Genomic DNA, 15,804 nt, shown 5'->3' with positions numbered 1-15,804 from the left:
TACTCCTAATCCCAGACTTGTCTCATCCTAATCTTAGAATTGGTCCACAGTTGCTCCCAGTTCTAGAATCTGCCTCACAAACCTGCACCCTCACACAAGGAACTCCTGAATCGGTTTATACACAGAGAGAGACAGACAGACAGAGACCCTCTTACTTCATTGACAATCACAAAAACCTATAATTGACTCACAGACAAATCTACACTTACACCCATTCTTACCCCACATATACCATCACGGGTTTTGCCTTTTCCCCACCCTTAATTTGCCTTCCACACAATTATATTATAGACATACACACGTCCCTAGATTTTGCCTTGCAAAATCATACAACAAACCCGTAGCTAATACCTCACCCACTGACTCAAGCCCAGGTTTGCCTCAGTGGGAACCCTGCACTTGGGCTCACACACAAGTGCAGATTTACCTCAGAAACGTGCAAAGACATTGCCCTCCGTGTTATCTCACATACACACAGATTTTACTTATGTGTATGCATGCTCTCACAACCTCATCCTCTTCCCACGTCCACCCACATATACACTAACCTAGACTTTGCCACGTAAACACAAGAGTCCGCAAACTGCAGAGGTTGCATCGCATCTGTACACACAGCCAACACCCAGAAGCTGCAGTGTCCAGATCAAACTGGGCCCCCTCTCAGAAGTTCCTTCATTCATTTATTTATTCATCCAACATGAATTGAGTGCCTACTGTGCTCTTCACAAGATACCGCAATGATAGTGTTAAACAAGCCAGATGGGAGCTGGTCCTCACCAAGAGTGTAGTCTACAGCCACCCATCTAGCTAGCACGATCATTCCTATTCTCAACATGCCAAATTTATTTTCTGAACTCCTCGCTACACCATAAGCTCCATGAAGGCAGAGATCTGGTCTGTTTAGTTCACCTTTGAATATCTTGAGCCTAGAACATCTGCAGGCACATAAGAGGGACTCCATAAATTCTCTTTGAATCCAGGAATAATGATAATAGTTATAACAGCAGCAACAGGGAACATTTACAGAGCTGTTGCTGTGTGCCATTCATTATTGTACTTGTTTTCCATATATTAACTCACTGAATGCTCATAAGCATACAGCAGCCTTCCTGTCCACACAGACACAATCTTTGAAGGCATCTGCACTGAATTTGGTAAACTGAAATCTGAACTCCAGTTTCGAGGGGGCAATTAGGATATTGGAAAATGGGATCTCGGTGGCAGGCCTATGACAGCCATGAACTTTTGGGGGGATAGAAATTAACATGAACTTGGATAGAAGACAAGTCTGTTGACACAAGTTATACTTACCCCCAGTGAGGAGAAAGGCACTTACTAAACTGCCTGTGCTCTGTCAAAATTAGTCACGACTTCTTAAGCTGACTTCCTTTGGGCAGCTGCTCCTTTTTAACAAATGCTGGTTGGTGATGGACCCAGAACTTCACATGAGAAATCAATGATACAGGCCATTCCTTCCCTTTTTGCTCATGTAGGTTACTTCTTTGCTTTCAGCCTTTTCTCCACTCATTAATTTATTTACAGACTTTTAGGGGGACTCTTGCTATGTGTCCAGCACTCTCCTGGGCCCCCTCCTCTGTGGAACATAACTCTAGTGAGGGGAAACAGACCATAAATAAGAAAGATCAGGTCAGACAGTCATAAGAGCTATGAAGAAAATAAGATAGCCAACTTTTAGATTGGCTGGTCAGCAGACTTCTAAATCCTCCCCTTCTGCCTTGCTGTAAACACCAGTGGCAACAGGACCATCAGCAAGGGCAACTATAAAGATATTAGCTAACATTTATTAGCAATTTATTTTGTGCCAGGCTCAATGCTAAGGACTTTCCATACTGTATCTTGATTAATCTTAATAACACTACAAATCAGGTACTGTTATTCCTTTTTTTACTATTGAGAAAGCTGAGGCTCTGAGTAAATGCCCAAGTTATGCCAGAATCATAACTGGAAGCAATCTATGTGCAAGTAGTTTCAGGTTTCCTGTGAGAGAGGCACGTTCTGAATGTAGATGCATGCTTGCATGTGCTCGTGTGTGGGCGCATGGCGTAGATAAGCCCCATTGTTATAGCAACATTGCCTCACCAGGATGTCTGTTGCAATGTATGTGCTCCATAATTACATCTGTTGACAAAACGTCACATTTAGAAGTCAACAGCTACATATACGCTTATGTGTTTAATTAAGAAAGCAAAGCAGCATTTAAAAGAAGACTGAAATGGGAATGGTTGATCTGACTCAGGTTCTGCAACCATGTGGCCTTAGGCCAAGTGTCTGACTTAACTTCTTGATGTCTTTCTGCCTTGTATTTGCCGCACCCTCCTAACAGGATTAGGAAGGACTTCATTCCTTGAGTAAGACATTGTGCTAACAATTTCATGTGCATTGCCTTAACCTTCCTAACAACCCCATAAATTTGGTGTGATTATTCTTCTCATTTTAGCAGTGGAGAAAACAAGGCCTAGACAAATTAAATTCCTTGCCCAAAGTATCACAGCTGGCACTTCAAGCTAGAATTCGAATCCTTTACTAGCTAGTTCAGAGACTGTGCTCCTAAAAGCCACTCCACGATAGAGTTCGGGGGCCCAGGAGAGTGCTGGACACATAGCAAGAGTCCCCCTAAAAGTCTGTAAATAAATTAATGAGTGGAGAAAAGGCTGAAAGCAAAGAAGTAACACAGAGATAATAAATGGGAAGACCAAAAGTAAGGTGTTAGCAAATGAAATAATTCAAAGTTCCTCAGTTGTTCTTGGGCAAAAGTTAACTTTAATTAAGATAAACACTCATATAAAAAAACCCTAACAATGTCTTCCTAACAAAGGCATTAGCCCCATGGACACATAGCGATTTTGTCATATCTCTTCCTGGTGAGGTAGAGGATACAGTACTAATGACAGACACAAACAAGAGCTGCATTACGTCTACGGCCACCTGAAGTCAGACTTCCCAGTGTAGAGGTTATCCAAAACAATGTGCAAACAGTAAGGTATTTCTACAACGTAGGCTACAAAATACAGCTTTCAGCTTGTCACACAGCAGATCAAATTTGCATTTCCTGTAGCTCTGCAGTAAATGACTTGCCACTTTGCATTGAGATGACTTGCAATGTGAGCCCAAAGCATATCCAATTGTAACCTTAGGGAAATATATTCCAGAGGCATCTTCTATTACCTATAGATCAGCAGAAGGCAGAGACTCTTCAATAGTAAGCAGTGGCGTGCACGGAGCCATCCCAATATGGAAGCACACAGAATACCTTTTATGCAAAATAAATTGCACTGCATTCTTATAAGGCAAAAGTCTACCCCCAACAGAAGATAAAATTTAAATACTCACTAAGGCTGTGCCTCCATGCTCAAAAGAGAGAGAAAATAGAAGAGTTATGCAGTTTACCTTGACTCAACGTTGAATTTAAATATTTCTGATCAAATCCCACCCTCTGGCTTTTTCTTCCTAGAATTGCAGGAATTTAAACCTACGTTATCTCTGATTCTTCATGGTACGGAGATTAGATACCTCATTTTTCACCCTACAGATGCCATATATGAGGCAATTTTTGCAAAATATTCAGCCCTCTGCCTGACACACAGTAGGTGCTTAATAAATATTAGTCCCCCATTTTCCTAGAGTATATTTAGATATATCATTAACGTCACACAGAGTTTGTAATGATGGGCTTGACCTTGTCCTGAAACTTTTGCTTTGCAGGATTTTATTGAGCAAATTGACATTATAACAATGTTTGGTATATATGTCAAAAAATGACTGCTATTTTCAATGTAGCTGCTAAGAAGGTAGGCATATTGAAATTTACCTAAGAATTTTCCTGACAGGCTACCACTGAGTTTCAGCTTAGTATTTGGTGACCAAAGTATTCATTAGAAACCTAAAAACAGGGATTGGCCCAGTGGCGTAGTGGTTAACTTGGTGTGCTTGGCTTCGGGGGCCTGGGGTTCGCAAGTTCATATCCCGGGTGCAGACATACATGCCGTTTGTCAAGCCATGCTGTGGCAGTGTCCCACATACAAAATGGAGCAAGATTGGCACAGATGTTAGCTTAGTGACAATCTTCCTCAAGCAAAAAGAGGAAGATTGGCAACAGATGTTAGCTCAGGGACAATTTTCCTCACCACAAAACAGAAGAACCTTGATTTAAAAGGAAAAGAAACCTAAAACCAGGTTGTTTTTCAAATATACGCACAATGTTAAAACCAGGTTATAACGTATTTTTAATAATCTCAATTGTGCACACAGAAAAAAATCCCTGCTATTTTATGAATATATGTACATATGTCAGGAGGTACAAGAATATATATATAAAAATATTAATAGAGAGTGAGTTGTAGGATTATGAGTAACTTTCAGTTTCTTCTTTTATGCATTTCTATATTTTCCAAAATCTCCATAATAAGTGTGAGTTGCTTTTGTAATCATAAACAATGTTATTTTAAACCTATGTCCAGGATGTTATTTTAGGTTAAAATACATTTATTAAGCATGGTGAAAGCTCCCAATGGAGATTTATTGAACCAAGCTATTGTCTCCCTACTATATTATGAGACTCTATTCTCCAAAATGAAAAAGAAAAGAAAATTAAACTCCTCATCAGAGTCAAGTTGTCACCTCATGCAAAGCGTGTCAGCCGTTGGACAGCTGAATGAGAAAATCATCTTTATGAGGAGGGCATGCAATGAGGGCTTATAAATGTCCTCAAGGCAAATCCTTTCCGCCAAAGGATTAGTTAATAAGACACGACATAATCACCTTCCTAGCAGGGAGGCGTTGGGCCTTCCTGCCCAGTGTCATACAGAGTATCTCTCTTTGATATCACTTTTCTCGAATGTTCAAAAGTCACTTACCATCACAGAATCTCCTTTTGCCTTAAGTGGGAGGGAGACAAAGGTTAAGTTGTTGCTGACTGATATGATGAAACAGAAATTCGCTTGTAAGGCTCTAACGCTTTATTTTCCCTGGTTCACAGGTGTAATGTAATCTGCTAAATGAAAATCTCTAAAGGCCAGACAATAAATCGAGTTACAGGATGGAACAGAAAAAAATGAGCAAACAAAAACCCTTTAACCTGTCCTACCTCTTTACCAGCCCCCAACGGTTCACAATATGTTTCCAAGGCTTTAAAAACATGTCCTTATTTGTTATTTTTCCAGTCACTTTTCCGGTCTTTTGTTCATTTACTAAAAAATCTCATTGGTTTTACTTATTGTTATCACAGTCTCATTCTGATTATTTAAAATAAAAATAATTCTCTCTTACCTTTTGCCATTCAAAGAAAAATATAACAGTAACAAATCCTTTGTTTCTCTCTCCCTCCCTCCCTTCCTTCCTTCCTTTTCAATGAAAATTTTAAAACTACAGAAAAGCAGGGGGTAGTCTAACAAACTTCTATGTTCTCATTGTCTAGAAATTATAAATGCTAACTTTTCATCATATTTTAGTTATTTATCTTTAAGCAATGAAACATAATAGAGTTGAAATGCCCTACGTATCCCTTACCTGTTCTCTTTCTCTTCCTCCCAGTGAAAAACAACCACTAACCTATATTAATCTCTCATATTCTCCTGGAGTCTGCTATCTGTTGGAACTGATCCTTTATTTGGGGTTTTTTAAACTTTTTTCCTTATCAAATAAATTATTGTCCTAGTTAAATTCCCTGCTTTTAAGAGTAACCGTTGGTCGGGAATGACAGACAGAAGGCCCTCCCTCCTAGAAAGCTAAGGCTTGCAGCAATAACATGAAGGTATCTCCTGCTAAATAAAGGTAATCATAGGTCATGAATCAGAGCAGAAAACCTTCAACTCAAACTCTAACAGAAGGTGCGTGTCTTCAGAACACTGGGTTTCTGAATCACCCATGCTAACTCTGTTAGAGACAGGCTCAGAAACCGACCATTTTGCTCTGATTGAGAATACCTTGTTAATATCATAACTTGAGTGGCTCAAGGAACCTGGACATGAAACTTACACTTACCATTTAAAAAGATGACTTTATTTCAGTATTCCCTTGAGCAGAACCTAAGTAATGCACAAAGGTAGTCAAATAAAATGACAATCTGAAAAGACAAGCTCCTTTCTTTCCAGACAGAAATTTGCTGGCTCCACAAGACTAGGGCACATCCTGGCTCCAAGATAAATAGCTAAGTGGCAAGAGTATAAATGATAGATACTAAGAGATATGGGAGAAAAAAATGGAAACGTGGTGAATAATTCTTTCATTGAGAATTTTATGGTTATGCGTAGATTCAGAAAACACAAATGCATTGGTAATGCCTTCTTATCCCAGTGCTATTTTCTGGTTTCATTTTTCTGTTCATAAATAACTCCCTGTTTCGGCAGCTCCCTGGAGCGCCTTATTCCTCCAGATCTTTCATAATTAAGATGAATGGATAGAAAACAGGATCCCTGCAACGTTTCAAGCTTTTATAGTGATTTATACTGGAAACATAAAGAAAAAAAGAGAAACAATTAGTTTTAGTCATAGAGCCCCAATTTCCATTTCTTATTAAGAAACAGCAGAGTATTTATGTGGAGTGTGGTACGCTTGAGAAAGGCATGAAATTTGAAGTCAGAAAATCTGGACTACAATTGTGGGTCCACCACTGGCTGAGTAAAGTTGGGGGAATTACATAAATTCTCTATTTCTGTTCCCTCGTCAGCAAAATGGGGATAAAAAACTTTGGTGTTGAAAAAAATGAGGTGTCGCATACCAAGTTTTCTACAAATGTTATCGTTTTATTTTCTTCAGTGCCTGGCCCCAATTTCTGTGACCCAATAGGTAGCCAATAAACACATGTTGAATTAATCTTCCCTTGAATTTTTGTTTTTTAATGGTAGCTAGGTTTGCATGTAGTATGTAACTAACGATGACTCTTCAGTCTTAGGTGTAACCAAACTGAAAAATATATTTTGGGAAACCACGTCAGATTACCTTCTTCTTCTTCGTTTTTTTTTTTGTTTTGATGAGAAAGATTGTCCCTGTGCTAACATCTGTGCCAGGCTTTCTCTACTTTGTATGTGGGATGCAGCCACGGCATGGTTTGACCAGCAGTGTATAAGTCTGTGCCCAGGATCTGAACCCATGAACCCTGGGCCACAGAAGCACAGCATGTGAACTCAATCACTACACCACCAGACCAGCCCCCAGATTACCTTCTATTCCATTCCTAAAACTCTTACACATTTGTCCCTTAAATGTACCTAGACCAAAGATACAGTCAGATGTACATGTGAAACTTATTACATTAAAATACACTAGAAATAATGATACAGAAAATGTTTCTAAAGATGGATATTTTAAAGCAGAACTCACATTAAAATTTACTCATTTTGACTATATGATGTCAAACAACTTATTTAGTAATTCTTTTTTTTTTTTTTTTTTAAGATTTTATTTTTTCCTTTTTCTCCCCAAAGCCCCCCGGTACATAGTTGTGTATTCTTCGTTGTGGGTTCCTCTAGTTGTGACATGTGGGATGCTGCCTCAGCGTGGTCTGACGAGCAGTGCCATGTCCGCGCCCAGGATTCGAACCGACGAAACACTGGGCCGCCTGCAGCAGAGCGCGCGAACTTAACCACTCGGCCACGGGGCCAGCCCCTATTTAGTAATTCTTAATGTTGGCTGGTCACTAGACTTGTAACATTTAAAGTACGAGATTAACTTGCTAAAGTGTTTATTTCTTATAAAAAATATTAACATGACTATACGCTTAAATAATATACTACAAAATCATTAGTTGTATCAGAAAGGATTTTTTGGCTATTAAATTTACACCTACAAAAATAGATATTGCAGTCTTTTGCAATAAGATTGACTAATCAGCTCTAAGACTGACTAGAGCATATCAAGAAAGACTAATCTAAAATTTTCAAAACCATACATTTATTGAATATATGAATTGAGTGTTTTCTAAAGAAAACCTGAGATTACATACCATGGGAAAATTATAGTGGAGGCTGGCCCGGTGGCGCAGTGGTTAAGTTCAGACGTTCTGCTTCTCAGCGGCCTGGGGTTCGCCGGTTCGGATCCCGGGTGCGGACATGGCACCGCTTGGCACGCCATGCTGTGGTAGGTGTCCCACGTATAAAGCAGAGGAAGACAGGCACGATGTTAGCTCAGGGCCAGTCTTCCTCAGCAAAAAGAGAAGGACTGGCAGTAGTTAGTTCAGGGCTAATCTTCCTTAAAAAAAAAAAATTATAGTGGATTAATTATCTGGGGAAGTATTTTATTTTTAATATAACAATTTATTTTTATGGCTTAATTTTAGAGAAAAATTAATTGTCAAACTAAAAAAAATTGAGTGACTTAAGAAACATATAGGATTTATAATATATCTATAGTATTATGGTAAGTCTGCTGGATGTAGACCTTGGCAATACCCTTGTAACAAAATACTACAAGGATATAATATTGTTAGCTGAGTTATTCATTGTTATAGGTATAATTTTTGACATTGGCTGGCAAGTCCATAATTACTTATGTAAAAATTCAATAATCAGTAATTAAAATACAGTCTCAAAGCATATAATGATGATTAATTTCACCATTTGGATTTTTACAACCAGTGCTTTTTCCATCTGGATCCTGATGAATACTTTAATTCAGGACCAGGCTTAAATGAAAACTCTCCATGGGGAAGGCAGATCCAATTTTATTAGAAATATAACCATTTCTGCAGATCTTTAAGTACTCTTCCCAAAATTCTAGTGTATCTGATGATACAGAAATCACGTTTACTTGTTTTGTTTTTTACCTTTGAAGACATTGAATAATGTCTAAGAAACCACTTTGAAATTTGTCCCTGGGAAAAATACTGTGAATTTTTGAATTAGACTTATTCATCCCTTTTCTTGTGTGTGTGTCCAAAGACCAGTTCTGTTTGTTGTTCTAAAATAGTTCAAATGCAGAAGAGACAATATCTGAGCCAATTTTGTTCTCCTTCAGCTAAGGGGAGAGGAGAACTCTGCTGGAGTAACAAAAGGGAGACGGTCTGTTTAATCAATTCAATTCATCACATATTTATTGAGTATTCATTTTGTGCCAGGGAATATTAAGGTGTTGTGGGAGTTTACAATATAGGAGATAAGGCAAATATTCAAATATAGTGCTGCTCAGACTGTAATAAGTGTCACAAGAGGAAAAGAGAACTAGAGCTCAGTCAAGCCTTTCTGAAAAGCAAACACAAGCGATGAAGGGTGAGTGGCATTTTGACAGAGGGAGATGGGTGAGGTCATTCCTGGCCGACTGAGAAATGGGGGAGAGCAGTGAGCAATCTTGCTTGGCAGGAGAGTGCAATGCTTGTAGAGTGGCAATGGATGAGGCCAGGAAGACTGGACAGGGCTAGAATGTGGGAAACCCTGAATGAGAGGTGAGAAACTTTTTGAGTCGGAAACTAAATATACGCTGGGTCATACCCGCTCTGCAATACTAACCTTACCTGTAGCTGTGAGGTCCTAGATTTGACTTCTGATGTAACAATCACTTCTGCATTTGCCCTCTGTCCCAATTCCTCCTGTCTTCATGTGGCATCTGAAATCCTTTCTAGGAGTTCTGTTCTATAACTTAAGACTTTAATGCTTTTGTAGATACAAATAACACCTCCAGCTATCAGTATATGGACTTCCCATCCTTTGCTGAGTGGGTCTGGGAGGTGAAGAGAAGGCTGGAGTGCTAAATCTCAATGTGTAATGCAAGGAGACTTTGGGAAAAAGTTTAGAAGTGGGAGGCAAATTTCCACCCTGGAAAAGGAGAGTTTCTAACTGAGTCTGCAGTGTTGACGAGAGTTGATCTCTTTTTGTCAAGGGTTGCAGAGGAAAAGAGTTGTTGGAAAACCAGTGATTCAACAGCAGAGCTGAAAGCTGAGAGCTGTGACTGATGAGATAAGCAGATTTCTGTCTTATAGGGGGTGGGGTGTGAAATATAAGATTAAATAATATATGTAGGCCCCTGAAGAAAGGTTTTAATTCTCTCTGTATGAGAGTGTATTAATTTTCTATTGCTATCTAACAAATTATCACAAATTTAGCAGCCTAAAACAACATAAATTTATTATCTGAATTTCCATGGATCAGGAGTTTGGGTACAGGTTAGCTTGGTCCTCTGCTTAGGTGTCACCAAGCTGAACTCAAGGTGTCACACAAGGCTGAGATCTCATCTCAGTCTTGAGGTCCTCTTCCAAGCTCATTGGTTGGTGGCAGAATTCAGTTCTTTGCAGTCACAAGACTGACAGCCATTTTCTTGCTGACGGTAAGCCAGGGACCACTCCCAGCTCCTAGAGGCCACCCTCCTGTCCTTGCCAAGTGACCTCCTTCATAGGCAGTTCATGACATGGCTGTCTGCTACTTCAAGATCAGCAGGGTAATCTCTGATGCTTTCACTCTCTGACTTCTTTTCAAGTCTCACCTGATTGGGCAAGGCCCACCCAAGGTAATCTCCCTAACTTAAAATCTATTGATTAAGGGCCTTAATTACAACTGCAAAATCCATTCAGAGCAGCATGTAGATTAATGTTTGATCAAATAACTGGGAGAAAGTGTATACAACCAGAGTCATGGGACTGTTGGAGGCCATCGTAGAATTTGCCTGTCACAAATAGACGTGTGTCAGAATCATTTTTTTTGGCAGGGGGGAAGATTAGCCCTGAGCTAACATCTGTCACCAATCCTCCTCTTTTTGTGGAGGAAGACTTGCCCTGAGCTAACATCTGTACCCTTCTTCCTCTACTTTTTATGTGGGATGCCTGCCACAGCATGGCTTGACAAGTGGTGCATAGGTCTGCACCTGGGATCCAAATTGGCAAACCCTGGGCTGCTTAAGTGGAACGTGTGAACTTAACTGCTGCGCCACCAGGCTGGCCCCTATCAGAATCTTTCATAGGTGAATCTCTAATCTTTCATATTGATATTCTTATTCCATAAGGAAAGTTGTTGAAAAGTGGGCCAGCCCAGCCATTTCTTATATGTCTCTACAAATCCCTCCACTGCTTAATACTTAGTGCTTAAGAATTCAGTAAGTATCAAAATACACACATTTATAATATTTGAGGATGGCTATATGGATATGGATATGATCCTACGATTCAAAATTATATTTTAATAAAAGAATTTTACTATATAATATTCAGGCTATCAGATGAATGCACAAAACGATGGTACAGTGCCTGGTACCATGTGATAAAATATATATTGAATTAAATAAAATGCTTTGTCTTTTCATTCAGTGGGATTTTTTGAGGGTCCTTGTGGAGCAATGGGAAGAACACATCAGGCGATCTGGATTCTAGCTCAGGCAGCATCAGTTACTAGCAAAGGACTCTCGGGAAGGCCACTCCAGTCCTCTGAATCTTTACAATTTGTACAATAGGACAATAAACCTAATAGAGTTAGCAATTTTAGAAAGTCGCTATAGGATTGAGCAAGACTGCTGTAAGGATCAAACAATAATAGTTGTAGAAATGTTTATACATAATGTGGAAATTCATATGAAATCTAGAGAGAAATTCTTAGGAAAAATCTTGATGAGTTATTAGTTTTTGGGCTCCTCCCCACCAAATATTTAGGCCAGAGAAGCCAAATATCGTGAACTAGAACAATGGCAGACTCTTGCTTCGTGAGGTCGTCATAAGATGATTCTCACAGTTATGCAAGCTTCACCAAGCGCTCCTCTGCAGCCTCAGCAGCCCTCTTCCTCTCTAGGTGTCCTCAGAAGTTCTGTGATGAGGCTCAGAAGTGGTCTAAAGTTGGAGACCTGAGAACTTCATTTATGTGCACACATCTGAGTCTCCCAGCTCCTCTGCAGGAGATATCTTTGCAGGGCATTTTCCATTGAGTTGAAATAAGTTTTTCCCTTCCTATAGCTTTTTAAAAGAGAATGATGGAAGTGCATAGGGGGAAATACAGGAGTTTTACCTTTTACACTTGCTGTGAAAATTAACTGCTAGACAAAAGTAATTTCTGTAACTACTGCATCTGACTTAGTGGCATCTATCTTAAGCTCAGCAAATTACAGCCCATGGGCCAAGTTCAGCTCAATGTCTGTTTTGCTGTGGCACACAAGCTAACAGTGTTTTTTCTATTTTAAATCGTTGAAAAAAAACTAAGAGAGTAGATCTTAAAAGTCTTCACCAGAAGAAAAAGAGAAATTTTGTAACCACATGCGGTGATGGATGTTAACTAGACTTACTGTGTTGATCATTTTTCAAGGTATATAAATATCGAATCATTATATGTTTTACACCTGAAACTCATATACTGTTATGGGTCAGTTATATCTCAATTTAAAAAAAAAGAATTACATGATGGTTATGGTTGTGCAACACTGCGACTATACTAAAAATCACTGAGTTGTATACTTTAAAATGGTTAAAATGGTAGTGTTTATATTATGTGATTTTTTATCTCAATAAAAAAATAAAATAAATAGTTGGAAAAAACATCAGAAAATGTTTCACGATGTGAAAATTACATGGCTCAATTTTCAATGTCCATAAACAAAGTTTTATTGAAAGACAACCATACTCATTTGTTTATGTATTGCCTATGGCTATTTTCAAACTGCAGCTCAGAGCTGAATAGTTGCATCAAAGAATGCATGGTACACAAAACTGAAAATATTTGCTACCTGGCCCTTTACAGCAAAAGTTTGCCAACCCTTGACCTATGGCGTGTTCAGGTTGGTGCAGGTGTAGTAAATAGGTTCTCATCGCTTCTGGGAATATTTGTAGGTGCAACATTTTTAGAGGGCAGTTTGACCATAGATACCAAGAGTCTGAACATATTCAAGAAATCTGCAGGTTAAAATGCATCTCCCCGGTATTTCTGCTGCATGGGGTTCTCGGTCAGGGCACACTCTGAGAAACAGTGCTTTTTAGTGTCTCTAAACTGAGACCATCTCTACTGAAATTCTTTTCTCATTACGCGATGCTGATGCTTCCTGACTTGGAGAAGATTCCCAGGTCTCACTCCTGGTGTAGGTGAAAAAGCATCATAGGAACTGTTCTTTCAGCACCACGGCCCACAGGGCTTTTCACAAGCAGTTCACACACCTGAAGGCAGTTTGGGGACTGATGGATTCTTTAAAAAGCAAATCTTAGAACTCTCAGGATTCTCCATTTTAAATGGCAATAGCCTCATATTGATTGTAAATCAAACGACTTGGAATTTTTCTAATTATGCTAGAATGCTCTGGTTTTAGATTTTTTTTTCTTTGAAGATTGCTTTGACCCTCTATTGGGAGGCAAAGACTTATCATTTCTCAGTCAGGAAAAAGATCTTGTCACTGACTAGTTACCCCGATGAACTCAAGGGTAGGTTTGGATATTTTAATGGTTTTTCCAAATTGTTCTTTTTCCTTTTGTTATGTTAAGAAGATGCAATCACCAACCACCCTGAATCAGACCAAGCCTCACCACAAGAGCTGTGTCTATGACCTTTGCCTTATTTTTAATGCTAAGATCTCTCCAGGAGGAGCTTAGGCCTTATTACCATAACCTGCAGTGTATGTGGAAGCATGTTTTCCAACAGAGCCTGCACAAGATAATACCCAGCTCTCCCTTTTGAATATTCATTCCCCATCCGAAATAAATGTCCCTGCGTCCCTTTGTTTGGGGATGCCATGACTCTGGCAATGATTCCTCATGGTCTCCTATTTGCAGCAAATATACTTTACTTTGTGAGACAACTACTTCTGGTGGAGAGTCTGGTTTAACTCGCCAGGAGGGAGCCCACTTCAGTTTTGGTAACAATCTTGCACCCTATGACATAGCAACTTGTTTTCGTCTTATTGTTTTTTAAGCAAAAACACTCTATTTTAAATTTTAACATTAATTTTGAAGAGTTGAAATTGTGTCCCATGTGGCAAGAAAGACAAAAAATCTGGAGTAAGGTTAGCAACTTAATTAGTCTAATTGCTCTCTATTCCTGTTTCTAAATCTGAAGCAAATTGATTTTAGCTGATGTTTCTATGTCTGTCAAAAGGCCAAGTTTGAGAATGGCCCAGGAAAAGCTAATAATTGAAAAAAAAGAGAGAGTCATTGATCTAGTAAAATAGTTCTACATGTTCCTGCTATTTTGTACCAAATAACTTTTGGTTCCACGTCACAAAGGCTGGCAATGCGGGGATTTGAAATATGACCTGAGGTGCAGCCTAGGTAGCTTAGTATGGATTACAGAAACTGGAATTAATTCCCTTATTTAAAAAAAAATTCCTGCAGGTCTACCATATGTGGTACCCAGCTGATGCATCAATCACTGTGGTATAGGAGCTCCCAACATCATGAGGGAGACAAATAAATTATAAATGAAAATATAGCCTAAGTGCTACCAAAAGGACCAGTTCAGACATGGGACACATAAGGTCATCTTTGGAGGGTAAGGGAAACTGAGTTCTAAAGAATGAATAGGGAGAAGGAAAGAAGTGTTGAAGGAGCAGGCTGCAGAAGAAGATTATATACAAAAGACTAAAGGCAACAGATAGCTTGGCTGGTTCTTTGAAATGCAAATAGTTTTATATGAGCAGAGGGGGAAGAGGAAAGAGTGATAGAAATGAAGTGAGTAGACATGATATATATATATATGTAAGTACTGTGGGGAGGAATAAATTTTCTTCTACTCTTCTTGGTTCTTCTGGCTGTCTAAAAACTAAATCGACACGAGACAGATTAACAGGAGAAAATAAAATTTAATTGCATATGTACAGGAACCCCATATACATGTGAGATTCAGAGACAAAATGGTAAAATGAGGTATATATGCCATCTTGAGCTAAGGAATGGAATAGAGGCCTGAGGCTTCAGAGGGAAGGAAGGTAATTCAGAGGACGGCCAGAAGAGCACATGTTCAGTAATTAGAGGTTTGCCCAATGTACAGATAGGTCATAAAAATTTATTTCTGGTAGTAACTCTTATTATGGGCTAGGTCTCCAATTTAAATTCTTCAAGAAAGAGGTAAAAGTTTCTCTTGAGCCTGCAGGGTCTCAATTACCTTTAGACCAAAATATTCCACATGCCAAAGTGGCACATCTTGGGGAGGCCTGTTCTGAGCCCCTTCAGTACATACATATAATTTTCAACATGTACAATATTTCATTAGTTTACAAATTAAAAATATATGTGGAAAGTCTAGAAGAGGTGGTTCAAAGGAAAGAAAGAGGCTTATAAAGTATCTGGTGCCTGGTGAGCCTTCAATAAACGTTAGCTATTATAGTAACAGAGATGCTAAATTTGGGTTTTCTGAGATGGAGATTTCATTTGCTCTCTGATTTGGGCTAGAACAAAGGGCAAAATCTGGGTGGGCCAAGAAGGAATTTAGTGTGGTAGTTAAGAGCCAGATAGACTTGACTTCAAATCCAGGTGTTAAATATTAGCTCTGTGCTCTCGGGCAAGTTTTTAACCTCTGTAAGCCTATTTCCTCATCTGTAAAATCGAGATATTATACTTCATTCACAAAGCTGTGGTGAGGGTTAAATGTAGTAATATATGTAAAATAATTAGCACAAATTGACTAGCACAGAGAAAGCACTCAAAAATGGATGCTCATATCATTACAAAAGGAGACGTAGGCCATGTGGCAGGGACCGGGGAACATTCCCAGAAGATGCATGGGGATAAAGACAGTTGTCTCAGCTGGGCGTGAATTCATCTTACTGGGGCTGGGTCTGTTTGTAAGAAGAATAATCCCATGGATGAATAGGCAGCCGGCCAAGATGGCTTGGTCTTCTGCACCCGTTCTAACCGGGAAATCTCTGAGTGTGAGTAGAATGTGAATCACCTGCTTACTGTAA

This window comes from Equus przewalskii, chromosome 13, assembly GCF_037783145.1.
Source record: "Equus przewalskii isolate Varuska chromosome 13, EquPr2, whole genome shotgun sequence".
NCBI lineage: Eukaryota > Metazoa > Chordata > Mammalia > Perissodactyla > Equidae > Equus > Equus przewalskii.
The sequence above is the reverse complement of the archived record's forward strand: the minus strand, read 5'-3'. Positions refer to the sequence as shown.